Here is a 25,121-nt window from a genome sequence, read left to right on the forward strand (position 1 = left end):
GCTAGGTGGCCCAGTGGATAAAGCACCGGCCCTGGATTCAGGAGGACCTGAGTGCAAATCTGGCCTCAGACACTTGACACTTACTAGCTGTGTGACCCTGGGCAAGTCACTTAACCCTTACTGCCCCACAAAAAAATTAAAAAAAAACAAACAAGTAAAAAATAAAACAAAAGAAATAACAAATGAGTTCATAAACCCCTCTGTGTGAAAGTGTCTCTTCTACTGAAAAGTTCCATTCCATACTATCTTTTTAAGAAATGGGATCTTCTAACTTGCTCCATCCAGATGGAGTCCTTCCCTTTTCTTTCTGCTAAAGGCATAACCATTCAATATCATATTTCAGCCATAGGTTTCCTCTCCCCAAGTTCTTATTGGGTATACCTTATTTCTCTTTTGGGGGGTATACCTTATTTCAAAGAAAAAAAGATAGAGAAAGGGGGTGGGTGGGTAATATATATATATATGAATAAAGCAAACTTGTGAGGTTATCCCGGAATGGGGAGGGGGGAGGGAAAGGGGAAAATGGCGGAAAACCTGTGGTTACAGATTAGCAGAGAGAGGAAAGGGAGCAATTTTGTCACCAGAGTACATCACCTGGACAAAACAGAGGAAATAAGATAAGGGATTGGAGAAACAGATCCCAAGTCTGGCCCAGAAGCATGATATGGTGATGAAGGACTTCAATTCTTTAGACATCTGTTAGAGCTTTCTCTTTGCCAAAAGCACAGCAGCTAATAATTTCCTGACTTGCTTTAATTATAATTTCATCCTTCAAAAGGTAGAAGAACCTCAAAGGGAAATTTTATTCTGGATCTGATTCTCAGAAATAGCAAGAAACTCATTGCTGAACTGAAGATGATAGGAACCTTGCGGGGAAGTGACCACTCTTCCGTCTCAGAGTCTATGGCAGAGAAGGGGAGGGTCCCTGGATTTGGGGAGAAGAGATTTAAGAGGAATGATAAGGGATGTATTTGGGTGTGAGAGTCTACCATTTCTAGTAAATCACTTCACTCCAATTGTCATAAAACATCTGGTCATCCTGATATACATCATGCCACTGGACCCAGATGGCTCTGGAAGAGAGAGTGAGGTTGGTGACCTCGCACAGCCCTCGTTCACTTAAATCCAATTCAATGCAAGTCAGGACATCACCCCGATGTCACGGTCCTCTTCAAGAATGAAGGAAAACAACCTCACGGTCTTAATAGTTCTATTTTTGGCTTTAGTCTAAATGGTCCTCTCCAGTAACAGGGAAGGGAAGGGAAGAAAGCAGAGATACTCAGAGAACAAATGTGAATCGGGTTTGGGACAGGCAGTTTTATTCCCACTTAGAAAGGGAATGGTCATTAATGAAGAATAATAGATCACACCTTATTGGGAAACATGCAAACAGCCTCTTTGCAAGAGCTGTTTATTTTCTATCTTACATTTCATCTGCACTGAGTACAGTCTAATCAATGCTGAGTGGGGGCTTTCTTCCCCTCTTTTCCAGTGCCTTCCCTCCCCTGTTCATTATTTCCTACTTATCCTGTGTAGAGCTTATTTGTATATATCTGTTTGCTTGGCATCACCCCCCCCATTAGTTTGTGAGTTCTCAGGGTGCACTAGCAATCATCCCCTCATCGATTGATAGGAAACTACCTGTTCTGGGTGAGAACCTTTCCACGATTCCCTCAGGGCATAAGGCCAGTCAAATAGAGTCTGGACAGAATTCTTTAGTGTCTCTTTCTTCACAGGGAGCATCAAAATTTCTCAAGGGATCCTTATACCATAGTTGATCCCCTTAAAGCTACAGGCAAATATCCTCTGGGTCACCATTCCCAAACCACTCCAAATTTCCCCAATTCTAGTGCTCCTGGAATTCTATCTCACCCATCAGGATAAGCAAGCTCAGTTTGAGAAAAGAGCAAGACAGCAAACAGTTCATTTTAGGAAGCTTATTGTACAGGGATCCCTAAAGCACTAAGGGGTGATTACTGGGGGTTTCCAGGCACATAGGCAAACCTTAACCTAATTGACTTGCAAAGCCTAAGGATTTCACAATAAAACAAGGTTCTAGGTATATTTAAAGGCAACAAGAAAATAGAAATATTTCTCAACTAAACAGCAGTTTTCCTTCATCCCATATCTTATCTCTATCTCTTTTTTTTTTTAAGTGAGGCAATTGGGGATAAGTGACTTGCCCAGGGTCACACAGCTAGTAAGTGTTAAGTGTCTGAGGCTGGATTTGAACTCAGGTACTCCTGAATCCAGGGCTGGTGCTCCATCCACTGCACCATCTAGCTGCCCCTCATATCTTATCTCAATGTTGTATATGCCAGGACCTCTGGGAAATGGTCTGTGTGGGCCTGTCCACTCTGATGATGGATTGACTACTTCCTTCACTTGGGGACAGTAGCAATATATTTTTACTATATTGATGCAAAGATACTTAAATCATCCAGCTATTATTCTTGATTTCATTTGGGCCATTGAAGCTCAAATCCCCCTCCCTCCTGATGTTTTCCTGGCCCACTCTATTATTGATGACATCTTGTTCAAGAGGCCTGTGGGAGAAATGATCCAAGCTACCCTCAGAGCTATTCAGACTCAGGTGAGCCATTAATCCAGAGACACCAGCCTCACTTGTGACTTTCTGCAATCAGTCTGGGAGAAGCTTTTGTCTATCATATTTCAGCCATAGGTTTCCTCTCCCCAAGTTCTTATTGGGTATACCTTATTTCTTTTTTGGGGGGTGGGTATAGCTTATTTCAAAGAAAAAAAGATAGAGAAAAGGGGGTGGGTGGAGTAATACTATATATGAATAAAGCAAACTTGTGAGGTTATCCCAGAATGGGGAGGGGGGAGGGAAAGGGGAAAATGGCGGAAAACCTGTGGTTACAGATTAGCAGAGAGAGGAAAGGGAGCAATTTTGTCACCAGAGTACATCACCTGGACAAAACGGAGGAAATAAGATAAGGAATTGGAGTGACTCTGGATATTGGGTGGTGCATGTCCCTCCCTTACCTGTGCCCTCATTTATGACTTCTTGACAGCCTACTGAGGCTGAGAAAATGAGTAGACCCTCAAATTTATTATCCAATGAAAGCCCTGCAATAGACGGCAGGTCATAGGACCTACTTCCCTGCTGTCAACACACATGCCAGTGTTTCCCCAATCCTCATGTTTGTGAAAGTCACAAATTGCATTGCCCCTGGGTCCCTATCATCCAGATGACCCTATGGTTCTTAAGGTCCTGCTCCTAAGACACCTGCTGACTAGAATCTATGGCAATTGGCAGTTAAGAGCTGCATGAACCCTTGGGTTTCAGATATGGGCCCTTCCAAATAAGGCCTTGAAGTATACCCTGTTCAAAGGCAACTCCTAATCTGCTACCGGTCTGTTATAGAGAAAGTACACTGGCCCAATCTTTTCCACCCTACTATCACCCTCTACACTGCTTCCTGGTCGATAGATAATGGAGTGGCTTCTTGATCACCTTGGATTGTCTGATTACTGGAAAGTTGGAGTAGAGCTTGCCCTCTCTGGTCTATTATAGCAAGAGGACTATAATGACACTCAACTCTACTCAGAAATAGGGAAGGAGACAGTAGAAAGAGAGATTGAAAATAAGTGAAAAAAGGGGCAGCTAGGTGACACAGTGGATAGAGCACCAGCCCTGGAGTCAGGAGGACTTGAGTTCAAATCCAGCCTCAGACACTTGACACTTACTAGCTGTGTGACCCTGGGCAAGTCACTTAACCCCAATTGCCTCACCCAAAAAAAAGAAAAGAAAAGAAATTAAAAAGTAGGGATGCTAGAGGAGACAATCTATTGGAAAGGACAGGAAGGAATGGGTTTGCTGAACACATAGAGTAGAGTGAGGCCACCTCATCATGTGACACGGCAGTGAAGGATGAGAGAGAAGGTTTGGGAAGGCAAATAGCAGAACACTCAAACTTTCCTCATATCTAAACTCAACAGCCTGCATGATATAATTAAGGATGAGAGAGTTTCCCTAGAAATAAAAAAGGGGGAAAACCAAACTAGGAGTGGGGTCCTTCATGACATAGGTGGCAGTCAATGCCATCTGCAAGGCTGTCATCTTGTCTCTGATGCTGACCTCTGTGACACTGGGGAAGTCACTTAATCTCTCTCTTTCCCCAACTGTAAAATGACAGGGGTGTACTAGATAGCCTCTGAGCTAGGCCTCTGATCTGATGATCTTCCCACAAACTAACCCAGTTGCAGGCAATAGTGCCACATTGTCCCCCTAACTGGTAGTCATAGGTACTACAACCCGAAATGGGTCCCAAGCATTTGTAGGAATAATCTACTGGGTTTATTTAGAAAATAATACACAAGTCTCTACAGCCATCCAAGGAGCCATCCGTCACCCCAGTCTAGGGTATTCCAGCTCCCAAAGTCGACCATGCTCAGATGCCTCCCATGGTTGTGGGACACGTCAACCCGATCTATGCTTTTGTCTGATCCCTTTAGACTGCATAACGCTATGTAACACAACATTGTGAGAGACTCATTCTGGCATACAAGTAGGGTGCCAGTGTTCAAGTTCCTTTGTAAATGCAACTCCGGGGAAGCTATGATAACCAAGCCCAAGCTGGCCAGTATTAAGGGGAATAGGGAGAGACCTCTCTTTTCTTCCTCATAGTCACAACATGGTAGGAATCTCTAATGCTGGCAGACATTATGGACTAGCTACAGGAAACCTAAGAAAAGGGAAATAAAAGCTGGGAATATACAGTTATCCAATATCACGATGGTAGCAAAACCTGATCCAGCTATGAGAGGATTTAGTCAATGTATTCTTCTGGTTGTCCTGGCCGGGTTCAATTATGATCAGGTGGACAAAATTACCTGAGATCCCTCTGGTCTTGCATCAGCATTCCTAATAGGTAGATCAGGCCTCTCCTTCCTTTCAATCTGTTGTCCCTAGTTCCTGGAATGGCAAGTCCATGCTCAATACCAAAAGTTAATGCTTGATTATTTCAAGGACAAATTAATCAGGAGTGGAGTATGGTGAGACCCAGTTGGACCCACCAATGTCAAGTGATACCTTCACCACTAAAGATCTCTCGATAAGTGAAATTTTCTTGTAAGATGCAAAAGCACAAAGAAACAGCTTGCTAACATCAGCCAACCATGACACTGCTCTCTCTACAGGCAATCCGCCTATTCATTCTCTGTCTTTTCTGCTGTATCTGCATACACCAAACACCCACACTAGTTGTGAGTGTCCCCCCGGGCCTCTGTCCTCTGCTTTCTTCTCTGCTCTCTCTACACTATCTTGCTTGGTAAACTAAGTAACCATAGGTTAAGTTGTCATATCTATGCAGATGATTCTCTCATTTATCCAATTTTACCCTCCCCTAACCTGGAGTTTCACATAACCAAATGCGTATTGACTATCTCAAATTGGATATCTCCTAGAAATCTCTCAGAAGATCACCAGTGCATTCTTTCCATTTCCACTTTGCCCTCCAATTCTAAGAGTTCTAGGCAATTTTCTTTTAAGAGTTTTTGAAATATGATGCCAAGGCTCTTGATTTGGTCATGGCATTCAGGTAATCCAATGATTTTTATGTGTGTTTTTTTCTTTTCAATCTGTTTTCCAGGTCATTTGTTTTTACTATACAATATCTTACATTTTCTTTTATTTTTTTCAATCTTTTGACTTTATTTTAATATTTGATGTCTCATTAAGTCATTAGCTTCTATTTGGTTGAATCTAATTTTCAGGGAGTTTTTTGCCCCTTAGGTTAAATTTTGTATTTCTTGTTCCAAGCTGTAAATTCTCTTTGCAAATGTTTCTTCCCACAGCTCTCATTTACTTCCCATTTCCCCCTCTAGCTCTGTGATTTGTTTTTTTAAAATCATTTTTAGCTCTTTTTCAAAACTCTTAATTCATCCCTTCCAGGAATTTTGGGTGAACATGTGCTCAAGCTATGGTTTTCTTTGAGGCTTTGCTTATACATATTTTGGAGGCATCCTCTTCTGGGTTCGCATCTTGAGCATGCTTGTCACCATAATAGTTCTTTATGGTAAGATTCTTTTTTGTTTGCTCATTCTTCCAGCCTACTCACTGGCTTCAAGGTTGGGCTTTGTGAACTTCTGGCAGGAATATCTAAGCTGAGGTTTTATCTTCCTGGGATACTGAGTGCTATGTTATTCCAGGATCTCAGGGACAGCTCAGGCTAGGGATCTGCAAGCTTCCAAGGCTCCCAAAGGGGTCTGATCTGGACCAAAGTCTGATCCCTGTCCTTCTGGTTTGAGCTCTGCAAGTTCCTGACATGATTTTGGGAGGGGGACAATGAGGGTTAAGTGACTTCCCCAGGGTGTCAAGTGTCTGAGGCCAGATTTGAACTCAGGTCCTTCTGAATTCAGGGCCAGTGCTTTATCCACTGTACCACCTGACATGATTTTGAGTATATATAACACTCCTTCTGGCTTGCTCCTGGTTGAAAGTTCAGGAGAATACTGCTGGATTCAGCCACTTTTAGCCGGCTGGAAAGTTCTGCTATTTCAGGGGGACAAAACTATAAGATTCCCTTTGGTCTAGGATTCTTGTGCCAGTTATTCTGTTGCCAGCTCCAGACTGAACTGGAGGCTGAATCTGAAACCCTGATCAACTCCTGGGGTCAAAGCCACAGAGCTTCCATTTGCTCCAGGATTTGCTCCTCACTTAGTACATAGTCTAAGTACTAGACTACTATACATGCTGGAACACTATTGCAAGGCACAGGCCCCTTCCTCAGTCCACCCTGGATTGGTGACACAGAACTAGGTAGTGAACAACAGAGTTGCCACATTCTGCATAAGGTCAGGTTACTGCCAGTGTGGATCTGAGTCCTTTTATAGTCCTGTGTACTAGAATGCTACTCAGGGTGAACCCTTGCCCTGACTCAGGCTTCTGTCTGTCTCTCTGGAATGGAAATATGACTCATTCTATTTTTTTTCTTGGTTTTCTCAATCAGGACTTGGTCTGGTGAATTTTCTAGATTTCTGTGGAGTGGATTTCTGCTACCCACCATCTTCTCCTCTAGACATCTCAAATTCAACATGTCCAAAACAGAATTTGTTATCTTTCCCCACAAACTCTCCTCTCTTTCAAACTGCAAGGATGATCAAGGGCACCACCAACTTCCCAGTGACCCAAGCTCAGAAACCATGACTTTTCCCTCACACTTACTCCACATATCCAATCTATTGCCAAACCTTGTCATTCTTATGATTCCCTTCTCTCAACTCCCACAGCCACCATCTTGGTGCAGGATCTCATCACCTCAAACTTGGGCTATTGCAAAAGCCTGACGGTTGATCTCCCTACCTCAGTGGCCAAAGTAATCTTCTTAAAGTACAGGTTTCTCCATGTCACTCCCCTACTCAACAAACACCAATGGCTCCTTGTTACCTCTAGGATCAAGTACAAAATCCTCTGTTTAGCTTTGAAAATCCTTCACAACTTGAGCGTCTCTTTCTTTCCCAATCTTTTTTCTACTTTATTTCCTCCATATATTCTACGATGTGGGGACACCAGCCTTCTTACTGTTTCTATTTCTAGACCTGCCTTTTCACTGGCTGCCCCGCCTCCCATGCGTGACATACTCTTGATCCTCTCTTCTGCTTCCAGGCTTCCCTGTTTTCCATCAAGTCAGCTCAAATTCTGACTTCTATTGGAAGCTTTTGCCCACAACCTCCAACCTCTGCTGTATACACATTGCTAATGCCTTTCCTCTAAGACTGCCTCTCCATGTTACTGCTCCCTTCAACAAACTCCAGTGACTCCCTATTAACTCCAAGATCAACTATAAAAACTTCTGCTTGACATTTAAAGCCCCTCACAGCCTAGCCAATCCCAACCTTTCCAGCCTTCTTGGATTTTTCCCTCCACCTACTCTACGATCCAGTGACACTGGCCTTCTCATTGTTCCCTGAATCTATGCCTCCCACTGTCCCTCATGCAGGGAATTCTTTCCCTCTCAGCCCCGCTTCTCAGGTTCAAATCCTACCCTGTGCTAAAGGTCTTTCCTGGTCCTCCTTTCTGCTAGTGCCTTCCCTTTGAGATTACCTTGCATCTACTCTTTATCTTGTCTATTCATAGTTATTTACATAATATCTCCCCCATTCAGATGGGAGCTTCTTGAGGGCAAGGACTGTGTTTTTGTCATTCTTTGTGTCCCTGGATCTTGGTACAACTCCTGGCATATAAAAAGCACTTAAGAAATTCTTGACTGATTGACCATCCAGGTGGAGCCTCTCTCCACCAACACAACATGTATGTTATATATTAAGCAGCTAAAGTTGAATCATGGGAGTTGAGAAAGATGATTACCTTAATGCAAAATTATTTAAGTGGGCATATCAACACCGAAATTGAAGTCCTCAAGTATAAGTAAGGGGATTGCGGTAGAGAAGAACACCATAAGACAGATACTAAACTCCTCAAGAAAGACAGAATTAACCTAGAGGCCTAATATGAGGATCTAGATGAGAGGGGATTAAACGTAACAGAGGAGAGTTTGCTGAGTGATGAGAGTAGGAAGAGGGCCTGGAAGTTGTACTAAGGACCAAGAAGTATGCCTCCTGTTCCCCTGGCCCAGTATATTGGTGGAATATGAGACAAAGTACATTCAGTACTATAGAGGGTAACCAGGAAAGCAGTGGCTTCTGGGGAGAGCCACGTTTACATGATTGCAAGGAGACAAAAGGATCTTCAAAGGGAAGGAGGGAAATAAGCATTAATATATCACCTACTATGTGCCAGGCACTATGCTAAGTGCTTCACCCTCACAGCAACCCTGTGAGGCAAGTACTATTATGATTCTCATTTTATAGTTCAGGGAATTGAAACAAACCAAGGTTAAATGACTTGCCCAGAGTCACACAGCTAGTAAATGTCTGAAGTCAGAAGAAAGGGGTCTAATAGGAAGGACAATTTGTTAACAATAGAACAGGTGTTTCACAGGGCACGATGTATAGGGACAAAGAAGGGATAGGGCTAACATGGAATGTTATGAAGGAACAGGGAATGGTAACCAATGAGAGAAGCTGATTCACTAGGATTTTGAGTAGAGCCATAAGAAGTAGATTATCACACTCCTTCTAGTAGACAGAATAATGTTAACTGTATTATTCTCTAAATGGTGGAAAGGGAGTGTGGGGTATATGGAAATAGCTAGGCTGTCTAGATTCAGGAGTTATAGTGTGGAGGGAATCAGGCTCCACTTTGGGTCCTGGTTGGTTACAGAATGTTGAGGTGAGGTTGATTTATTCATCTTCCAATCAACAGCCAGGGCAGCTTCCTCACAGAGCTAGCTCCAAATAAGAGAAACACAAAGAAGGTACATGATTACATTTATAAAGAAAAGACAAAGCAGGTATCCCCAGGCACCCCACACCTATGGGCCCCTGCTTCCCACTTCTTGCCTCCCCTCAACCCACCACCCCTTGGACCCAAACTTGGTGATGAAGCAGCATCTGGTACTTGACCAGAAGGTCCTCAATTCTCACCTCCACCATCACTACTATCACCTAGACCCGGATCCAGACTCAGTAACAAGGTGGCCTGCAGCCCCCCACTTCCTTTTTCCTACTTGTACCTGAGCTACCACCATCCAAACTATACCCAGTAATGAGGCAGGTCCAGGTGCTTGCCCCAAAGTACCTACTTCCCATCTCCCCATTACCCACCACCACCAAGACCCCATGACGAGGCAACCCCCCAGAGGTTGTCTGCATATGGCTGCTTCTTCCCTCCGTTCGGACCCACCACAACCCATAGCTAATGACATCACGAAGTCATATAGAGAAAGCCAGCCCTTCCACACATATCCCAGCAATGATTGAGAGGACCTCAGATAAAAACAGCAATAAAAACAACCACCACCACCACACAAAAAAGCCAAAGCAGAATTAAGCATATCCATGAGTCCAGAACTGCAAAATAAAAACAGCTAGAAGCCAGCAATGACCAGAAGAGAGGTGACACCAGAGAAACCAATGCAAACTCTGGTAAATGCAACACAAGCCTGTGAATTTGGAAAGAAGGGCCACAGCAGAGAAAACATGAGGTAACATAAAAACCCCACTAAACATAATGAAAAAAATACCATGGGTTAAGAGAAGCCCAAAAGGTAAACCTAGACAAAGAGAGTAACTGCAACAAAAACTAATAAAGCCACAGAGAAAAAAAATGCCTTGGCCACAAAGACTACAAGAATGGCAAGAAAAAATGAATCAAGAGATAAAAATTAAATGAGAATTGAAACAAGGGCTCTGGAAGAAAAAGTAGAAGGAGAAAAAATACTTTGGAAGAAAAGATAGAAAACCTTACCCAAATAATGGAGTTCCTGCAAAACAGAAAAAGTTGTCAGACATCCATAACTTCATGAAATAAGAAATATTTGCAAATTTAAAATATTGGGGAAAAAATGAAGAAAATGTAAAGTACCTCCTATAAAAAACTACTGACCATGATAACAGGTCCAGGAGAAAGAATTTAATTTAAGTTTAATACTACAGAGTAAAAAATGGACCTTTAATAGAACAGAAGACTTTCAAACATTCCTGATGAAAAGACCAGAGCAGAGCAGACTTTGAAATGTAAACACAGGAGTCAAGAGAAACTTAGAAAGGTAATTAATTACATAAGAATACTTGGAATTGGCTGAATGATGAGGTGCTTAATATTTAATTATGGGAAAAGAGATACGTGTCCTTTCAGAATCTAACTTTTCCAAGAATCACAGAGGGAGTTAAGTAACTTGAAAACATAGGGACTTGGTGCAGTTTTGTCCTGTTTTGTTGGTTTTAGGATAGGAAATAAAGGAAAAATGAATATACTAGGAAGGAATAAAAAGGATGAGAAACTTAATTAGGATACATGAGAAGAAGAGAATGCAAACATGAAGGAAGAGGTGGGGGAATCAGGCATATTATGAACCTCAATCATATATGAAATGTAAAAATGGGGGTAGAACATATATACACACACACACACAGCCTAGTGTAGAAATTCATTGAACTCAACAGGGAAACAGAGAAAAGAAGAGGAGAGAGAGGAGTTTGAGATAAGGGGAAGAATCAAGGAGGGAATAGTCATAAGCAAAATAAATGTCACCTTTGGAAGACTGAACATAAAGGGGAAGTGGAGATGAAAAAGAGAGAAAGTATAAAAACCAGAGATGAGTGTCTTGCCTTGGTGAAGGGAAGAGGAGCAGAGGATTAAGAATTGATCACTTCAATTCTAGGTTACTTAGACTAGAAATAGAAATAAAGAGAAAGAAAGCAAAGGAAAATGTGTTGGGAAGGGAACAACCAAATACTAACTATAGATACACCCATATACGATTTTATATAACATCCAAATTCATCAAGGAAAAGGTAGAGATCCAGAGGCGTGCTGGACCCAGGTCTTACTGGCTCATGGGAGCCAGTTGTTAAATTTTCAGGGTGAGAATTTACGTCTCAGAAATTGACAAATGCTACAAATAAGGGTTTGATTGAGTGTTTTGTTGATTCTTTAGACTCAAGAAAGTGATGAAGAAAATGTCAATAATACAAATTAAAGTTAAAAGTACATCATCTGGACATGATCCATTTTTTTCTAGAGAGCCAGCTTTTAAACATTTTAACAGTACAGCCATGAATATAACCCAGCTCTTCCTGACTCTGAGGCTGACTCTCCAGGTTCTACCATATGGCCTCTCTATAAAAGGTATAAAGAAACCGTCAAAGGAAAAAATAAACTTCATGTAGATAAATTTATAGGTGAATGCTATCAAACATTTAACGAGCAATAAATACCTATGCTGCATAAAGAATCGTACAGAATTGAGAGGAAAAGATATTCCGTCAAACTCATTTTATGAGACAAATATGGCGCTAGAAGGATAAAGCAAAGAAAGGTAACCATAGACCAATATCAGTCATAAATATTGATGCAAACATTTTAAATAAAATAAGCAAAAAGATTACACCAATAAGTCCAAAAAATTCACTATGAGTGATTTAGATTTAAACCAGGAATGAATGCAAAGATGATATAACAGCAGAAAAATAAGTAACATAGTTAATCATATAAAAACTAAAATACACAAAAGCCATATGATTGTATTATTATATTAGATATATGCGGTGTGATACAGTGGAAAGAACACAGACTTTGAAGTCAGAGAAACTGGGTTTAAATCCCACCTTAACCTCCTTGGGTCTTAGTCTCCTCATGTGTAAAATGAAAGGGTTGAATTAGATGATCTCTGAGGATCCTTCCAGCTTTACATATATGATCCTATTGAGAAAAAGCCTGAAAAAGTACAACATTCATTTATGATGAAAATTCTAAAAAGCACTGGCACAGGAGAACCAGTTTAAATAATGATAAAAAGTATATATCTTAAACCAAAAGGTAGCATTATTTGCCATGGGAAAATCCTAGAAGCTTTCCCAACATATATAGTAGTCAAGCAAGGATGGCTCCCCTCTCCACTATTTGGCATAGTTCTAGAAATACTAGCATAATAGGACTTCGAGAACTGACTGACATCTTGGGATTTGTAGTTCACAGGGACAAGTATTCTCTTAGTCATAAGAAGCGATTTGTGACTGAGTATCACAATTTTTTAGAAGAAATTAAGTCATGTCCTGGAGTTTTTAAAGAGACTTTATAGTTTGGGGAAATAGAGACTGAAAGAAAGTGGTGGAGCCTCAATAGCTGAGCAGCAGAAGCAATGGGACCAGCCCTCCACCCCAGTCCCACCCAGGGCTTGGTGAACTAATAAAGACACATCCAGGATTCACTGGTGTTAAACTAGCAATAACAATAAATAAAAAGATAAAAATTAAAAGCATAGATGCTGGCAAAGGGGAGACAAAATTATCCCTATTTACAGATGACGTGCTTCTTAGAAAACTACAGAGAATCAGCAAAGAAACTAATTGAGACCACTAATAGTAACATTAAAGTAGGAGAAAAAGCAAAAAAGTATACAACAAGCATCAGCATTTCTACATAGCAGTAACTAAACGCAGGAGGAAAAATAATATTAAAAATGGCATTCAAATAATTACATATTACATAAAACATCTGTGAGTCATCTACCAAGACACACAATTTATATCAATACAATTGTAAAGCACTCTTTAAAGAAGTTAAGAATGACAAAGAATTGGAGAGATATTTATTTTTAGGGAGCACCAATATAATAAAAATGATATGACCCAAATGAACAGATTACAGATTTGCCCAAATGACAGACTTGGTGCTGTAATGATCAAACAATTAAGGAGGTACTTTAGAAAGCTAAACAAGATAATTATAAAATTCATTCAGAGGAACAAAAGGTTCTCAGTGCAAATAATGAAAAAGTAGAAATGAAGGGGGAATATCAAATTACATCATAAATCAGTAACCATAAAAATATTTGATACTAATTACAAAAAAGTGAATCAGTAGAACAGACTACATAAGACTCAGAAGCAATCACACTTGATAACCAATATTTGATAAACCCAAGAACATAAACTGCCTGGGGAAGAACTCCTTATTTGACAAGAATTTCTGGAAAAACTAAAAAGCAGTTTATCAGAAATTTGGTTTAGATCAGCATATTACATCAAATATTCAATAAGCTCAAAATGGATATACAACCTGAATGTCAAAAGTCACATTATAATGACATAAAAAAGAATGGCAGGGGCAGCTAGGTGGCACAGTAGATGGAGCGCTGGCCCTGGATTCAGGAGTACCTGAGTTCAAATCCAGCCTCAGACACTTAACACTTACTAGCTGTGTGACCCTGGGCAAGTCACTTAACCCCAATTGCCTCACTAAAAAAAAAAAAAATTTAAAAAAAAAAAAAAGAAAAAAGAATGGCTTCAGTAATTTTCATAGCTATGTTTAGGGGGAAAATGCTTAACCAAACAAGGGATAGAGATAATCACAAAAAATAAGATAGAACATCTGATTATATGAAATTGAAAAGTTTTTTTCTCAAACAAAACCTTAGGATAAGAATAAACTGTTAATTGGGGGAAAATTTTTGCATCAAATATTCCTGATAAGGATCTGACATGAGAGAGAGAGAGAGAGACAGACAGACAGACAGAGAGATTGATTGAGAGATTTAACTTAAACATAGATGACTAAAAGGCATTTCCCAATGGACCAGTAGTCAAACTATAACAAACAATTCTCAAGTGAGCAACAAGATGGCAGACTAGACATTTCTCTGATTTCCATGATCTATCAGCCCTCTCCAAAACAGAAATTATGTGCTAAAGATAAGGCAACCTCAGCTGTCAACAGGGTCTAGGACATGAAGCATCCAAAAGAAGGTAATCTCAACCCCTCAAAAAAAGTCCAGGAACTGATGCTCACTGACCCTGAGTTCACTCAGTGTCCCTACTCTACCTATCAGCAGTGAATCCACACTAGCAGACCCCAGGATACAACACAAGCTTCCATCAAAACCCACCCCTGGAGGCAGCTAGGTGGCGCTGCAGTGGATAGAGCACCGGCACTGGAGTCAGGAGGACCTGAGTTCAAATCCGGCCTCAGAAACTTAACACTTACTAGCTGTGTGGTCTTGGGCAAGTCACTTAACCCTAATTGCCTCGCCAAAAAAACCGCACCCCTGCACCCTGGTTTCCCCTCTTTCCAATGCTGTGGAGACCCCACTTCCAGGCAGCAGAAGTTTACTTGGGCCTTGGTAGCCAGCTTGGCCATAGCCCTTCAGCTACAGCCCAGCAATACTAGTGCTACAAAACAACGAACTACTTATGCTGAGAACTGAGAAACAGGAATTGTGATAGGACAGGACACTGTGCATCCCACCAAGCCTAAGGGAAAGGTCACAGAATCCAGCTGGGGCCACTTCTGATGACCCAAAAATCACTTTGGGCAGAGACCTAGGCTGGTGAATGATGAATTGTCTAGTACGGGAGAAGACTGAGAGCTTTGAGATTCAACTCCAAAGGAAACCACAATCAGAGGGAAGGGAGTCAGGAAGCAGCTGATAAGGAAAACGAAGAGGGGGAGGCAGGAAGACTGAAAGTAATAAAGATCTCAGGAAGAAGAAATATCAAAGACCATGAACATAAGCAGCTAAATCAAAAGAAAAAAACGGTAACAGCAGAAGGAAATATGGCCTTCAGATCTAGTAAATGAGTTCAAGAATCTCTGAATAAATACTGAAAAATAAAGGAAAATGATCCAACATTTGATGAGACAGAGGACCCTGTGGAATGTGAGGAGAACATGGAACTACAACACACTATTCCTGACTGGTTTAAAGGAGAAATGAGAATTATGAGAGCAGAATTTATGTCCCGAACAGCAAAAATAGTGAACAGAATAGAAAAACTGGAATCTGCAATGTCAAACATGACCAAAGAAACAAAAGAGAGATTGAAGATGTAAATACACAGGGGCAGCTAAGTGGTGCAGTGGATAGAGCACTGGCCCCGGATTCAGGAGGACCTGAGTTCAAATCCGGCCTCAGACACTTGACACTTACTAGCTGTGTGACCCTGGGCAAGTCACTTAACCCCAACTGCCTCACCAAAAAAGAAAAGAAAAGAAAATGTAAATACACAGAAGTGAAGAATAACCTAGAAGAAGAGAAACAAAAAACAGTAACATTAAAAGAAAATATGCTCTATACAAGCAAAACATACTGATCACAAAGATAGGATGCATAAGACAAGCTAAGAATCATAGATCTCCTAAAAGAACATGACTATCTAGAACTTCTAATCATAAAAAACAAAATTCCAATTAAAAGAATTCACAGATCACCTCCAGAAAAAAAAAAAAAAACGAGGCTGCAAACTCTAAGACACATAGTAGTTAAATTGAATAATTCAATTCAGAAACAAGTTCATGCCCAGAGGGCTATAGAATTGTGTATACTCTTTGATTCAGCAATACCACTCCTAGGTTTATATCCCAAAGACATCCCCAAAAAGAGAAAAAGGCCTATTTGTACAAAAATATTTATAGCAGTTCTTTTTATGTTGGCTAAGAGTTGGAAATCAAAGGAATGCCCATCAATTGGGGAATGGCTAAACAGTCATATATGATGATGATAGAATATTATTATGCTATAAGAAATTACAAGTAGGATGACTTCAGAAAGGCCTGGAAAGACATGTATGAAATGATGTACAGTGAAGTGAGCAGAACCAACAGAACATTGTGCACAGAGACAGGAATATTGTTTGATGAAGAACTGTGAATGACTTGACTTTTCTCAACAATACAATGATCCAGGACAATCCCAAAGGACTATGGATGAAACATACTATCCACCTCCAAAGAAAGAACTGATATTGATGGAACAGACTGAAGCAGGCTATTTTTCACTTTCTTTCATTTTTTTCTTTTAATCAAGTTTTCTTGTACAAGATGACAAATATAGTAATACTTTGCATAATCATACATTTATAACCCATATCTGATTGCCACCTCAGGGAGAAGGAAGGGGAGGGAGGGAAGAAGGGATAAAAATTAGAACCCAAAACTATGAATAAAAATGTTTATTACATCAAAAAAAAAAGAAACAAGTCCATGAAAGCTATCAGGAGAAAGATCTTCAAATACAAAGGAAAGGATATTCAAATAACACAAGATTGTTTTTCAACCACTAGAAAAAGTAGGAGAAAATAAAATCATGTGTGCCAAAGAGCACTGGAGCTTAGGATGTAGCCCAGGGTAATGTATTCTGCAAATCTGAGTTTAACCATACAGGACAAAAGATGGACATGTGCTGTAAGAAATGTTTGTGATGAATACATAGAAGCACAGAGAGATCTATGTGAACTGATACAGCATGAAGTAAGCAAATCCAATAAAACAATATACACAGTGACTACAACGATGTAAACAGAAAGAACAACACCCCCCCCCCAAATCAAAAGTAAATATAACAAAATTATAGAGATCCAATGGAACTTGAGTGAGGATGCCCTCAACCTACCCCTTCATGGAAGTGGAAAGTTCGCAGCTGTTATACATTACAAATGCTTTTGGACTCCTTCAATGTGTCAATCAGTTGTGCTGACTTTTTTTTTCCCTTTTCCTCTCCAAAAAGTACTATTTGGGGGCAGCTAGGTGGCGCAGTGGATAAAGCACCGGCCCTGGATTCAGGAGGACCTGAGTTCAAATCCGGCCTCAGACACTTAACACTTACTAGCTGTGTGACCCTGGGCAAGTCACTTAACCCCCATTGCCCCACAAAAAAAAAACAGTACTATTTGTCATATAGGATAGCTATCTGGGAGGGGAAGGGAAGGGACACATCAGATAGTATGATGATTTAAGAAACATAAACTGTCAATGAATACTTATTTAATGAAAAAAGTTCTCATAAAAAGAAATACAATAGATTTTCCCCCAAAGACATCCCCAAAAAGAGAAAAAGACCTATTTGTACAAAGATATTTATAGCAGCTCTTTTTGTGGTGGCTAAGAATTGGAAACCAAAGGAATGCCCATCAACTGAGGAATGGCTAAATAAATTGTGGTATATGATTGTGATGGAATATTATTGTGCTATAAAAAATGACAAACAGTACGATTTCAGAAAGGCCTGGAAAGACTTATATGAACTTATGTACAGTGAAGTAAGAAGAACCAGGAGAATGTTGTGCACAATGACAGCAATATTGTTCCATGAAGAACTGTGAATGACAACTATTCTCAGCAATACAACGATCCAAGACAACCCTAAAGGACTAATGATGGGGGCAGCTAGGTGGTGCAGTGGATAAAGGAGTACCTGAGTTCAAATCCGGCCTCAGACACTTAACACTTACTAGCTGTGTGACCCTGGGCAAGTCACTTAACCCCAACTGCCTCACTAAAAAAATAAATAAACTAAAAAAAAAAAAAAAAGGACTAATGATGAAGCATACAATCCACCTCCAAAGAAAGAACTGATATTGATTGAACACAGACTGAAGCATGCTGTTTTTCACTTTCTTTCATTTTTGTCTTTTATTTGAGCCTTCTTATACAAAATTACTAATATGGTAATGTTTTACATAATTGTACATGTGTAACCTATATCTTATTGCTTACTGCTTCAGGGAGGGGGGAAGGAAAGGAAGGAGGGATCTAATTTGGAACTCAAAACTTTAAATAAAAATGTTTATGATTTTTTTTAAAAAAGGAAATGTAAACTATTAACCATATGAAAAATTGCTCCAAACAACTAATAAGAAAAGTTAAAATCAAAATGATTATGAGCTTTTACCTCAAACCCAACAGAATGGCAAATATGACAAAAGATGGAAATAGCCAATATTGGAGAGACTGCAGAAGGTCAGACACATTAATATACTATTGATGTAGCTGTGAATTGTCCCAACTATTCTAGAAAACAATTGAGAATTGTGCTTTTTTAAGAAAGTGCCTAAAATGTCCATACCTTTTTAACCCAGATATCACACTGCTGGGCATATGCAACAGAGAAGTCACAGCAAGTTCTCATATACATATACATACATACATACATATATGTATGTGTGTGTGTATATATATATATATTATATAAATTCACAGCAGAAATTTTTACAGTAGCAAGGAACTGTAAACAGAGTATGTACCTATCAGATGGGGAATGGAATATCATTGGGCTATACACAGTGAATCTGAGTAATACAGAGTAACATGGGAGGACTTTATGAACTGATGCAGTGATGAAAGCAGAACCAGGCAAACAATAAGCATGGTGACTACAACAATAAAATTCGAGAGAAAAATTTAAAAATTGAATACTGCCGCAACAAAAATTATCTTGTTTATTAAGTGTGACCTATAATCTGACCTGAAGCTCTGAGTAATAAAGACTAGGGTATTTTCACCAACTCTTAAAAGTAGAAATATTAATTTTTAAGGAATTGAATTATTTTGAGGGGTCTCTTTAATACATTGTAAAAAAAAAATAAGGCAATACCAAATAAAACTATAGCAAAGAGAAGACAGAGGCTGTGGGACTGGTCTCATAGCAACAAGTACTGCTTCAGTGTGCAAACCCACACAGTGAAATATGGTCCTGCAAAGCTTACAAATAGCTCTGTGTTCTACAATTTAACAACTTGTACTCCTCAACAGGAAATTCTGTTTCTCTGCTTAGGAAAGTCACTTGTGCTTAAAGGATAACTAATGTTGCTCAAATTAGCTATTAAAAGAAGAAGCCATCAATTTAAAAATAATACTTATCCACTATTATGAGAGGCCTCATTCCCTCCATTATAATCCCTCCCTTTCTTTAAGGCCCGACTTGGGTCCTACCTTTTCCGTGAATAGGATCATGTGGGGAACACTGGATCACCTGGATCTAGAGAGAGAAGACTTGTATTTGAGTCCCGATACTTTCATCTGCAAAGAGGAGGCTGGATTGCATGAAGCCTCTTTCACTTCCTCCAGCTAGAAATGATCTTTTCCCCTGGAATCTCTCAGAGCACTTTGGCCCCTTCCTTTGTATTTCTTCAATTCAGTCTTCCTCACAGTTGCTTGTACATATTCTATCTTTCTTTTAGAATGTAAGCTCCTCGAGAGTGGGGACTATGTTTTTTTCATCCATCTTCCCCAGTCCCTAGTACATAGGGCTTGTACCTATGATTTCACGGTTGTAAGAACCACCCAGTATAGAACCTCCCTCTAACAATGCAGATTAGTAACTTGTCTGTAACTTATAGCCTTAGGAAGCTGCCTAGGATATCCACAGGTTAAGTGAACTGCCCATGGTCACACAGCTAGTATATGTAAGAGTTTATGACTTGAATAGGAGCCTTCTTGACTCCAAAGTCAGCTGTCTATGTACTGGATCACACTACCTCCTACATGCTTAAATTTTTACTAAATGCGTAAATTTACTACATGCTTAAATTCTTACTAAATTCAATTGTGTTTCTTTTAGAAAGGCAGAAGATAACAGAATTACCTAGGCTTAAATGAAGGAATTTCCTTTCAAATTAAGTTTCATCTTTGGGTGAGACTATATTGATGTATTTTTGGCTGTGGTTCTGATAAAATGCCATTTTCTTTCACTCAAGTCTTTCTCTAATGCCACATGTTGTCGAGGGAACTCATTTAAGAGTGGAGAAAGTACCCACCCTGATGAAATCATTGAACTTTTGAAGTATCTAAAGTATTAAAATATCTTGATTACTTAACTTTGAGGCCAAATAAGATACTTTTCTTATTCCAGTAGGCAAAGTCACCACACATAACATGCTGGCTCTTTGTGATCAGGGATTTTTTTTCTAGATGTTCATTAGCCATTTTTTAATAGTAAATTGTAGAATTCTGAGTCGAAATCAAGGACATGGACTCAGAGCTAGCTCCCCTTTTTTTAAAATCAATGCCCCAGGGGACAGCTGGGTGGCACAGTGGATAAAGCACCGGCCCTGGATTCAGGAAGACCTGAGTTCAAATCAGGCCTCAGACACTTTATACTTACTAGATGTGTGACCCTGGGCAAGTCACTTAACCCTCATTGCCCTGCAAAAAAAAAGAAAAAGAAAAAGAAAATCAATGCCCTATATATCCTTCTCTAAACCTGAAGCACCTTGGCCATTCTTTCCAACCTTTTGTAGGTTACCGGCAAAAGCTTATACATCACACTTGCCTAGGATCACAGAGGATCCTAGGAAGTACCTCACCTAGGTCCCAGGGTCAGGAACTCAACCATAGTAAGTAGATGCTTTCTAACTGGTCCTTATCAACTCCCATTGGGGCTCTGGCCTTACCAAGCCAGAAAAAAATAGTAGCAAAATAAGAGAAGAGTTGAACAGCTCCATATTCTCTCCATTATCATCCTCCCATCTACCCCCAAGCAATCATCTCCCTCACGTCTTTCTCTTCCTTTGCCCAACATAGCCATATTCCTTTTTGGTGTTGAGCTTCCTTTATCCGTTTCAGTTCATTCCAAGCTTTAGCAGTCTGGAGACTCTCCTTCCCGAGAGCATGCCAAGATTTTGCATTCTTCTTCCATAGTTAATCAATCAATCAAAACATATTCATTAAGCATGTGCTGGGCACCATGCTAAGTGCTAGGGATACAAAGACAAAATAATCTCTAGTCCCCCATCCCACTTCTTGGCTCTGAACATTCACTGGTTGTACTTTCTCATCACATTCTTCTACCCTCTGAACCCCTGACCCAGGTCAGGATTTTCTTTTGCCTTTCAAGATCCTTTCTCTTCTGGCTTCACAATGAGCCTTCCCAATTTTTTATTTTTTGGTCAGAAATGCAACACTGATAACCTGGAGAGCAGGAAGGCATTTCTCAAACTCCTTCCCCCTTTCTTTAGACAGAAGCCCAGTCCTGTGATTTCTTTCACAACATGACTAATATGCAAATATGTCTTGCATTATTGCCCATGTATAACCTATATCAAATGGCTTACTGTCTCAGACAGGAAAGAGGGGAGGGAGGGAGAAAATTTGGAACTCAATTTTTTTAAATGAATGTTAAAAATGTTTTTTACATGCAATCAGGGAAAATATTATTTAAAGAAAAAAAAACCCAGTCTCAACCTTGAGCATGGATAGTAGCCGCTCGGCCTTAGCAAAAGTACACTCTATGAAGTCAAGTGTGATATTCTCTCTGCTCTCTGAATTTCCCAGGAGTGAGCTCCTCAGTCCTCTACTGTTCTTGGTAGGGTTTCTCCTGGAGATCCATTATGGCCAACTGCTTATGGGGATTCCCAACTCTGGAGCTGTCACTCTCCTCACCAAGTCAGCACATTGACAACCATGCTAAACTTCCTTTCCCTTGTCTTACTAACTTCTTACCTTGTCTTATTAACAACCTTCTACTTGAATCTCTCTCTCTCAGTTCAAGTGCTTTTCTTTTGAAACTTTTTGGGGCAGCTAAGTAAAGCAGTGGATAGAGCACTGGCCCTGGATTCAGGAGGACCTGAGTTCAAATCTGGCCTCAGACATTTGACACTTACTAGCTGTGTGACCCTGGGCAAGTCACTTAACCCCAATTGCCTAAAAAAAAAACAAAACCTTTTCAAGTCCTCCCAAATTCTGCCCCCACCTTCCTCAAGTTCAATCAATGACTTTCAGACCTCTCAAAATCACTGTCACAATTTCTTCTCCTTCTTTAGCTCAAGTCCTTCTGCCCCTCCCAACCAAATTCAAAAGTCCTTATACTTAATACAACTCACACAAGTAGCCAGGGGCAAAATCAGGACTCAAACCCAAGTATTCTAACTCCAAATCTCATGTTCTTTCTACTACACTAGCAAAAAATTCCGGGGCAGCTAGGTGGCGGGGGCAGCTAGGTGGCACAGTGGATAGAGCACTGGTCCTGGATTCAGGAGTACCTGAGTTCAAATCCGACCTCAGACACTTAACACTTACTAGCTGTGTGACCCTGGGCAAGTCACTTAACCCCAATTGCCTCACTAAAAAAAAAAATTCCAACAGATGGAGATGGGAGATGTCCACTCCAGGACATCCAATGACATCGACTCACATTTACATAACATGTTAATGTTTACCAAGCACTTTCCCACAATGACAATGGCCAATTCTACTCTCCTATATCAAATGGGAATAGAATAGCCTGGGAAGCTTCAATTTGGATATTTTAGTGACACTTATGAACCTTTCATATTCATAAAAAGAAATATTATAACAATTAATGCTTTCATTTAAAAACCTGCTATGCTGCTGGTAGGTTATTCATGATCATTATGAATAAGTATTTGTCAAGCAATCACATCTCCAGGCATTTGACACATTTCATCAATATGTTTCCCATTTTATAGATGAGGAAATGGATTATTGTAGATTAAATTATTTCCCCAGTTAAGTTGGTTGCACACAAGGAAGACTCATAGTACTCAAGCAGATGCTTCACTCAGTGAGCTATACTGTCCTTTCTGTGCTGCCTCATGCAGTATATTTCTTTCTTTTTTTATTTTTTTTATTGAGGCAATTGGGGTGAAGTGACTTGCCCAGGGTCACACAGCTAGTAAGTGTCAAGTGTCTGAGGCCGGATTTGAACTCAGGTCCTCCTGAATCCAGGGCCGGTACTCTATCCACTGCACCACCTAGCTGCCCCACATGTAGTATATTTCAATATGGTCTTTTCCTGTAGACACAGCTACACTACACTAGAATAACCAAACCCTAACTGACCAAAAGGCAGCTGGGTGACGCTGCAATGGATAGAGTACTGAGCTTGCAGTCAGGAAGATGAGTTCAAATCTGACCTCAGATACTTACTAGTTGCCTGTCCCTGGGTAAGTTGCATAACCCAGTTTGCCTCACTTTCCTCATCAGCAAAATGAGCTGGAGAAGTAAATTGCAAACCACGCCAGTATCTTTGCCACAGAAACACCAAATGGGGTTACGAAGAGTAATACATGACTAAAAAACAACTAAACAACAACAACAATGAACCAAATGTATAAACTAAATCTATTGTATACATCTGAGAGTCACCATGGGCTAGGGAAAAGTACATTAGACTTCAAATCAGACAAACTGATTTGAGTCCCAAGTTTGAGCTTCAATTTACTGCTTTGGAAAATGCAAATTATAATCTCTGAGTTACCAGTCTGACAAAGTTGTGAGGAAAATGCTTTGTAAACCTTAAATTGCTATATAATATGAATTGTTATTGTTATTAGATCTACATGCATGAAAATCTTTCTAAGTGAACAAAACCCACCTTACGAAAAAAACAAAATAACTAAAGAATTACTCCTCCCCACCCCCACTCTTGTCCTGCCTTCTCCCGTCTCTGTGGGAGGTGTTTGATCACCACATAGCTGAAATGAATGACCTTCTTCTTGCTCCCCCCAAAATTGTTGGATGAAATCCTTCTCTTCCTTCAAAACCCAAATGAGTGGTCCCCTCTTTTATGACAGCTCCCCAGATGTGTAGTGTGGTACTGTGGAAACATGGATTTGAAACCAGAAGTCCTACGTTAGAGTGCTGGTTCCGCCATTAGTGAGTTGTGTGATCCAAGACAATCTACGTTCTTTCACTGACACGTTTTCCTCATCCTTAAAATAACCCTTGAGCTACCTACATCATATGGTTATTACTTTGGCCTTCTGCTGTATCTGCAATGTCATAGCTGTGGACAGCCATTCACTAAAGCAGATCACAATCCATTCACACCTTCTCAGTCAATGCAACTCTTATCCAAGTCCCCCCATCAATCTCCAGAGGGGACCCACCAACATGCTCAGGGACTTCCCTCTTGCTATAAAAAGAAAGTCCATCTTCTCTTCTAGTCATAAATCTCACCCTGATGATATCCTTTATTATACTTCTCCTACCCAATGTCTCTTTGTTTTTTGGGGGTTTTGGGGAGGGGCAGAGCAATGAGGGTTAAGTGACTTGCCCAGGGTCACACAGCTAGTAAGTGTCAAGTGTCTGAGGCCAGATTTGAACTCAGGTCCTCCCAAATCAAGGGCTGGTGCTTTATCCACTGCAGTGCCACCTAGTTGCCCCCCCGCCAATGTCTCTTTGATGATGTATTTGTACTAGGCCAGGTCTGACTCAGCCCACTCGAGTGGATCAATTTCAGCTTTGAAATGAAATGACAAACACTTAATATAAAGTTTACTTAACAATATCATGGACAGGATATTTTGTAAGGACACATCATTGATTCAGTCAGGCACAGCTTCCCATACCTCTCTATTTGCCATGGTGGCTCACTGGTCAAAAGCATATGTCATCTTAAGTCTGAGGAGCCTGTTAATTCTCAGGTCCTCACTTTTGTATGTAAGCAACCAGGAAGTTCTGTCAACGGTTGCAGTATTAGTCCTTTGGACCAATTATGTCTTTTAAAAGTTTTTTTTTAATGTTTAATTTTTTTTATTTTTAATTTTTTTTTTCTGATTATGTCTTTTTATTTCACGTGGGGCAGTGAGGGTTAAGTGACTTGCCCAGGGTCACACAGCTAGTAAGTATCATGTGTCTGAGGTCAGATTTGAACTCAGGTCCTCCTGGATCCAGGGCCAGTGCTTTATCCACTGTGCCACCTCACCGCTCCCCCGATTATGTCTTAAGGATAGTTTAGCTACCTTTTAAGGGAACACTAGGCTAAATCTAAGTCGGGTAGATGTTGCCTCTATATCCT

General features: G+C 40.2%; 1 protein-coding gene across 2 annotated transcripts in view; it reads right to left on the reverse strand.

Annotated features, from left to right (window-relative positions):
* Positions 1-25,121, reverse strand: part of ZC3H12B (zinc finger CCCH-type containing 12B) — a 321,122-nt gene that overhangs the window by 209,652 nt on the left and 86,349 nt on the right. The gene's annotated exons all lie outside the window — the stretch shown is intronic.

The sequence above is a fragment of the Dromiciops gliroides genome, chromosome X (genome assembly GCF_019393635.1).
Source record: "Dromiciops gliroides isolate mDroGli1 chromosome X, mDroGli1.pri, whole genome shotgun sequence".
Lineage (NCBI taxonomy): Eukaryota > Metazoa > Chordata > Mammalia > Microbiotheria > Microbiotheriidae > Dromiciops > Dromiciops gliroides.